This window comes from Hemiscyllium ocellatum, chromosome 46 (genome assembly GCF_020745735.1).
Source record: "Hemiscyllium ocellatum isolate sHemOce1 chromosome 46, sHemOce1.pat.X.cur, whole genome shotgun sequence".
NCBI classification, from domain to species: domain Eukaryota; kingdom Metazoa; phylum Chordata; class Chondrichthyes; order Orectolobiformes; family Hemiscylliidae; genus Hemiscyllium; species Hemiscyllium ocellatum.
The window spans coordinates 12,708,926-12,716,083 of record NC_083446.1 but is presented as its reverse complement, the minus strand read 5'-3'; positions in this window follow the sequence as shown (position 1 = coordinate 12,716,083).

Sequence of the window (7,158 nt, the reverse complement as noted above, 5' to 3'; positions counted from 1 at the left end):
GTCCTCTGATCTGAGATTGTCCAGTAAGGGGAAAAATCCTTTCCATAACTACCCTGTGAAGTCCCCTGAGGTTTCAGTTACATCCCGTCAATTCCAATGAGTACACACCCCACCTCCTCATCTCCCTGCATAAGATAGTCACTCCATGCCCAGTGCACCTTCTCCAGGCTGCTTTCAATGCTAGTATACCTTTCTTTAAATAAAAGGCCCAAACTGTTCACAGTATTCCATCTGTGGTCTGACTATTGCCTTATATAGTTTTTGCAAAACCTCCCCTTCATTCCATTCTCTTTGCAATAAAGGCCAACTTTCCATTTGCCTTCCCTATTACCTGCTGAAGGTTTTGGGATTTATGGCTTGAGGATTCTCAAATCCCTCTTTGCAGCAGCTTCCTGCAGTCTTTTTTCATTTAAATACTTAACACATTTTGATCTCCATATTATATATTATACCTCCATTAGGGGACAGACAGGTGTTTATGTGGCTGTAAGTGTGACTCCAGGGTGGTATGTTGCCTGATTCCAGGGTCTCAGAGCAGCTACTGAGCATTCTTTTAGGAGAGGATAAACAGTCAGGGGTCATGATCCATGTTGGTACCAATGAGTTGGGTAGGAAGGGGGAGTACAGCAATAGGAGAATAAGGAAGGTGAATGCTTGGCCAGAAGGATGGCACAGGAGGGTGCATTTTAGATTCCTGGGACAGGCTTTTGGGGTGATGGCAGCTGCACAAGATGGGTTGCAGCTAAACAAATATAGGACTGAGTTACTTGCAGGGCATTTTAGAAAGCACTATCTGGAAGGCTTTAAAGTAATTTGGTAGGGGTGAGGGAACTAAGGGAGATTAGAAGAGAAGACAAGGGTTCACAAAATACTTAAGAGTAGAAACTGGCACTAGAATTGATAGTAGCAAGTGACTGTGCATGTACGTGAATAACATGCAAGGGTATGGAGATAAAGCAGGAGATTGGCACTCGCTAACTGTGCTCATTTAATGATGCAGGTACAATGTGTCAGATGGCCTCCTTTTATGCCAAAACACTTCTGTGATAATGTTGCTTTTCTGCCCCTGATTCCAGCTCATCTGCTGCTGAAACATCTCATTCATGTCCTTGTTACCTTTAAACTTAACGATTCCAACATATTCTCAACCAGCCTCTCACATTCACCCCACCCCAAAAATCTGAGATCATCCAAATCTCTGCTGCCCATTTTGCCTTCTAACATCAAATCCATTATTCCCTGTGCTTGCTGGTCAAGTAGATTAGATTCCCTACAGTGTGGGGACAGTCCAACAAGTCCACACCGATCCTCTGAAGAGTAATCCACCCAGACCCATTTCCCTCTGACTAATGCACCTAACACAATGGGCAATTTAGTACGGCCAATTCACCTCTCCTACACATCTTTGGACTGTGGGAGGAAACCCATGCTGACAGCCACCTGAGGCAGGAATTGAACGTGGGTCCTGCATGCTGTGAGGCAGCAGTGCTAACCACTAAGCCATCATGCCGCCCATTTAAGATAAATCCCCATGGTTCTTCTGAACTCTAGGGCTGCTCTCAGAGACAAAGGCAACTGGAGATGGTTTAGCTGGAGGGTCACCATGCCTCAGGCAACGGAAAGAGTCCTTCAAGGTTTCTTTCTTCGGCCAACATAGGAATTGAACCCATGCTGTTGCCGTCACTCTGTATCACAAACCAGCCATTTAGTCAACTGAGTAACCAACCATTCCTTGATAAAGTTTCAGTTTATAATTTGCATCCTTCTTTTCAAATCCTGCCTCCTCCCCCAAGCTGGTTTTGCATCTCCCCATCTCCTTGATGCTGAGAGTAGAGGGGTTAATGCAGGTCAGGGTGTATATCCACTTCCTTAACCCTGTGAGGCAGGGGACAGCAGGGTCAACACAGCTCAACATATATCTCTCCATGGCCTCACTCCTTCCTAACACCGGGATGTTGGGAGTGAAGAGGTTAAAAAAGCTCAGGCTGTTTCTTTCCATAGCCCCACTCTTTCCTAACACTTTGATGTGGGGAACAGAGAGCTTAAAACAGCTCAGACTTTATTCATCCACGGCCTTGTCCCTTTCATTTCTATGATGTAGGGAATGAGGGGTTAATAAAGTTCAGGCTGAGTCTCCCTATGGCCTTACCGCTCTCTATCCCTGTGATATGGGGATGAGGAGTTAATACAGCTTGTTATATTTATACAGCCTGCTCTTTATGTAAACTGAGGCTTGAACTGACGACAAGACAACAATACAAGACAGCACAGAGACAGGCCCTTCAGCCCACCAAACCTGTGCCAATTCCTTATTTAGACCTGCTACTTTTTACTCTTACACAGTATCTATCCCTCTGTTCACCTCACATTCACGCGTCTATCATGATACATCTTAAACCATGCTGATGTGCCTGCTTCCACCACATCCACTGGCAATTCATTCCAGGCACCCACCACCTTCCGGGTGAGAATTTTTCCAAGCACTTCACCCCTAAGCTTTCCCCCCCCTTCACCTTCAACCTTGTAGTTGACCTTTCCATCCTGGGAAAAAGCCTTTGACCATCCACTCTATTTATGACTCTCATCCCTTTGTGGATCTCTACGGGGATACCCCTCAGTCTCCATCTTTCCAATCCGAGATAAATCCAACTTCTCTTCATAACAAAAACCCTCCATAGCAGGCAATATCATAGTAACCCTACTCTACACCCTCTCCAAAGCATCCACGTCCGTCTGGTAGCGTAGCAACCAGAACTGTATGGAATATTCCAAATGTGGCCGAACTAACATTTTGTACAGTTGATACATAACCATGAATATATCAATGGTGTTGCCAGAGGTGAAGGACCTTGTGTGTCATACTGTCAAATATTGTATGCTCTCTCACATGCTATTGAGATCAATACACTGTGCTAAAATAAACTGGACCTGCAGCTTGAGAAGTAAAGCTTTTAGAATGTAGTCAGTAAAGTTAAATTGGAGTAAGGAAGTAATTGGTGGCTCAGTGGTTAGCACTGCTGTCTCACAGTGCCAGGGTCCCACGTTCAATTTCACCCTGGATGACTGTGTGGAGTTTGCACATTTTCCCATTGCCCGTGATGGGTTTCCTCTGGGTGCTTCAGTTTCCTCCCACAGTCCAAAGATGTGCCGGGTGGGTGGATTGGCTAAGCTAAATTGCCCACAGTGCCCAGGAATGTGCAGGCTAGGTGGATTAGCCACAGGAAATGCAGGTTTACAGAGATGGGGTGGGTCTGGGTGGGATGCTCTGTGGAGAGGTGGTGTGGATGGAATGGATCAAGTGGCCTGTTTCCACACTGCAGGGATTCTATAAGAAAGAAATAAATCATTCTTAGCTGAAACTGAACATTAGAATAGCATTGCTTTATGCTAGAATGCAACTGATAGTTGGGCACATCCTGAACACTTTTGGAAAGTATATATTTGCAACTTCTGGTGCACTCTTCAACAATCCCCAGATTCCATCAAACCGTCTGCTTTCTCTCTCAGACTATCAGTCATTTCCTGTAATATTTCAATGTCTCTGTGTACTCCTGGTCTCACTTGGAACCTCTTCACCTGTGTTGAACTCAGACTGTTATTTCTCCACCACTGTGATCCCATTCCGAAAACAGCTGGTAAAATTTAAGATCTCGGAGCCTCAGGTTCTCCAAGAAGAGGGATTGATCTCATGAATGATTTTAAAGTGGTTTATTAAGATTCAACAGTTTAATGTGAGAGGCGAAACATGACCTGTCACAGATGAGGATGGTTTTTCCAGTCCTGGAGGACAAACCGACAGATGGTGCAGAAAGACTGCTGCTCTATGTAGCTGGTGGCAGTGTCTCCTGTGAGCCAGAATGTATGTGTTGAGTTAAAGCCAGTTTGGATAATTTTGAAAGATTTTTCTCGAGAATGTGGTTATGCCTAAGCTCCAACTCTATAAGGGTTGGAAATGTCTCGTTTCAGGGCCTGTACTGGAGTCACGTCCTGGCCAGATAGAACAAGCCTGCCTTGCATCTGTCAGACAGCAAACTGCCATGGAAGCTTTCTTCACAAGACAATGACCGAGCATGTAATTACCAATACATTTCTGAAAATTTTATCACGGTATTAAAGTTATTAACATTTTCTCACAGAATATTACTGGAACTAAATTTGTCTCCACTTTCATGGTTTCTCTAGTCAGGTGTCCAACATTTATTTGGAGAACTAAATTAAATTCTGTGTCTTATGATCCTGCTCCACAGCTACCTAATGAAGGAGCTGCATTCCAAAAGCTAGTACTTCCAAATAAACCTGTTGGACTATAACCTGGTGTTGTGTGATTTATCTTTTCAATATCATAGAGTCATACTGTTTGGAAGCAGACCCTTAGGTCCAACTCGTCCATGCTGATCAAGTTTCCCAAACTAATTTGTCCCACTTGCCTGTGTTCGTCCCATATCTCTCTAAACCTTTCCTATTCGTGTAATTGTCTGAATATCTTATAAATTTGTAACTGTATTTGTCACTACCGTTTCTCCTGCTTTTTCCCCATAGGAGGAGGTGTGGCTCAGGTACAGGCAGCTAGGATCAAAGGAATTCCTGGAGGTATCTGGGGGATACAGGAGTTTATTGAAGAATGAAATCAGGAGGGCAATAAAGAGGCACGAGATAGCCTTAGCTGAGAAGATTAGGGTGAATCCAAATAGGTTCTTCAAGGAAAAATAATAACGAGAAAGAGAAGAGGCCCCCTCAATGACAGATGTATGTGGAACCACAGGAGATGGGCGATATTCTCAATGAATATTCTTCTCTGTGTTTACCACGGAGAAAGATATGAAGACTTGGGGAAGTTAGTGGTGATATTTTGAGGACAGTCCATTTCACAGTAGAGGTGGTGTTGGACGTATTGGAATGTATAAAGATGGATAAATCTCGTGGTCCTGACCAAATATATCTAAGAACACTGCAAGAGAAGAAATTGCAGGGTCCCTGACTGATGTTTTTGCATAATTGTTAGCCACAGGTAAGATCCTGGAAGATTGGAGGGCAGCAAATGTTGTGCCCTTATTCAAGAAGGGCTGCAAAGAGACACCTAGGAACTACAGACCAGGAAGCCTAACATCTGTGATAGGTACATTACTTGAGAAGATTCGGAGAGATAAGATATCCAAGCATTGAGTTAGACGGAGTTTTGTGCGTGGGGGATCACGCCTGACAAATTTGTTAGAGTCCTTTGATGAAGTGACCCAGAAGGTTGACGAGGGCAGGGCGGTAAACATAGTCTATATGGAGAAAGTGAGGACTGCAGATGCTGGAGATGAGAGTCGAGAGTGTAGTGCTGGAAAAGCACGGCTTTCTGATGAAGGGCTTATGCCTGAAACATCGATTCTCCTGCTCCACGGATGCTGCCTGACTATATGGACTTCAGTAAGGCTTTTGATGAAATTCTTACAGGTAGGCTGCTCTGGAAGGTTACATTGCTTGGAATCCAGGGGAAGCTGGCAAACTGGATACACAATTGGCTTGACGGTAGGAAGCAGTGGGTAATCGTGGAAGGATACTTGTTGGACTAGGGGCCTGTGAATAGTGGAGTGCCTCAGGAGTCGGTGATGCTCCCATTACTATTTGTTATCTACAATTGCAGTAAGGTACCCCCACTTCTGAACTCAAATCCTCTTGCAGTGAAAGCCAATAAACCATTTGCCCTCATAACTGCTTGCTACACCTGCCTATCTACTTTCATTGACTGGTGCATAAGGGCACCCAGGTCCCTATATAGTTTACATTTCCTGATGTTTCACCACTTAATTAGTACTCTGACTTTCTGTTTTCACACTAAAATATATAAATTCACATTTAGCCACCTTATACTGCATTTGTCAGGTGATTTCCCACTCACTCAACTTGTCTAAATCACCTTGAAGCCTCTTTACATTCTCCTCACAATGCACAATTCTGCCTAGTTCTGTATTGTCAGCAGACTTGGAAATGTTGACTTTGCTTTTCTCATCCAGGTCAATTATAAATAGCTGGGGCCCAAGCACTGATTCTTGTTGTATACCATTAGGCACTTGGAAAAAGACTCACTTATGCCCATGCTGTGTTTCCTGTCTTAACCAACTCTCAACCATTGCCATTCTATGACTGCTATCCCCTGTGTTCTAATTTGTCCAGTAAGAGATCTTATCAAAAGCCTTCTAAATATTTAAGTGCACCATATCCACTTGTTCTCCCTTACATATTCTTCTTGTTAAATCCTCAAAAATCTCCATTAAGATTTCTTAAACATGATTAGCCTTTCATAAACCCACGCTGGCTTTGCACAATCTTGTTAATGCTTTCCAACTGTTTTGTTGTCACACTTGTTTTATAATAGACTCTTAACATTTTCCCCACTGGTGTTACGTTAATTGGTCTGTAATTCTCCATGTTCTTTCTCTCTCCTTTTTAAATAGTGGGGTTACACTTTCTGCCTTCCAAATCTGTGGGAAATGCTCCAGAGTCTATAGAATTTTGGGAGTTAACTGCCCAAACATCCATTATTTCCAGTGCCACTCCCCTTAGTACTCTGGGATGTATATATAATGCCTTGGTAATTTGACAGCCCCATTAATTTCCTGAGCACTATTTTCTTTGTAATACTGATTTCCTTCAACTCTTCTCCCTCACTGGACCCTTGGTTCCCGAATATATATGGTAGGTTATTTGTGCCCTCTTTTGTGAGCACAGAATCAAAGTATGTGTTCAATTCTTCAGCCATTTCTTTGTGGCTCATTATAATTTCATCCGCTTCTGGTTGTAAGGGACTTGCATTTGTCTTTACTAACACTTTTCTCTTCACATATTTATATTTAGAGAGAGTAACCTCAAACCACACATCACATCAAGATCTGATAGAGTCACTCCATTCACCAGGACCTGAATATCATGGCCTTTGACCAAGGAAGTAAAAAGGTTTATCTGTTGTGCTATGGGAAAAGATTTGAGATCAGTGTAACTGGAAATGCCCCAGGAAATTCAAAATCCTGTCCAATCCATGCCTGGACAAATGTAATAACTACTTTTTAAAAAAATGGTGGATGTACTCAGCAGGTCAGGTAGCACCTGTAGATGAAAAACAACATTAATATTTTAGGTCAGAACAGAAAATCTGTATTCACTTTTCAGTACCAT